Genomic DNA, 942 nt, shown 5'->3' on the forward strand with positions numbered 1-942 from the left:
CCTGGAGGTGGAGTTATAGAGGGTTATGAGCCACCATGTGGGTGCTGGGATTTGAACCAGAGTCCTCTGCAAGAGTAATATGCACTCTTAACCTCTGAACCTTCTCTTCAGTCTGGGCCTAGGAGACTTTGGAGAGAGATTTCACGGCAAGATGTGCAAGTGAATGCTTTTCTTAGGGAGGTTCCCTAAGAGAGCCTCTTCTCTAGGGAGTCGTCACAGGCCCACCCCAGACTGCCATGTGGCAAAGAAAAGGGCTCCTCCTCCCTGCACTGTGCTGCACAGAGAAAGAAAGGCGTCCTGGGAGGGGACGGAGGTCAGTCGGGGAAGGAGGCAGAGCAGGACGCAGACCTTCAGATCACCTGCACAGGAGGGCTCCAAAGGCTACTTGTTTCCATTTTTTCTTTTAAGATTTGATTAAGGATTTTTTTTTAAAATTCCATTTGTACAGGTGGCTATACAGATCGCAGATGATAGAGCATAGCTAGATCATAGATCACAGATAGGTCATATATAGATCACAGGCCCCGGGGGAGAACCTGCTATTACTGTTCTGCTAAATGGCAATAGTAATTTTTTTTTTTTGAGACAGGGTCTCTATAGGTAACCTGTTCACTAAGAAGACCAGGTTGGACTTGAACTCACAGAGTTCTGCCTCCTGAGTCCTGGGATTAGAAGTGTGTACTTAGTTTTATACCCATAGATTAGTGCTTCTCTCAACCCTCCCGGAGAAGTTTCTTCTGCAGGAGATGGTGTTTAACATAGACACGCATGTGGAGAATAATGGCACCGTGGCAACTTACAGAAGAATTTACTTGGGGTTTACAGTTTCAGAGGGCAGGGCAGGTGGGCATGGACCCAGAGTGATGGCTGAGACACAGAGAAAAGACAGAGAGAGAGACAGAGAGAGAGACAGAGAGACAGAGAGACAGAGAGAGAGAGAGA

Source organism: Microtus ochrogaster, chromosome 7 (assembly GCF_000317375.1).
Source record: "Microtus ochrogaster isolate Prairie Vole_2 chromosome 7, MicOch1.0, whole genome shotgun sequence".
NCBI classification, from domain to species: Eukaryota; Metazoa; Chordata; class Mammalia; order Rodentia; family Cricetidae; genus Microtus; species Microtus ochrogaster.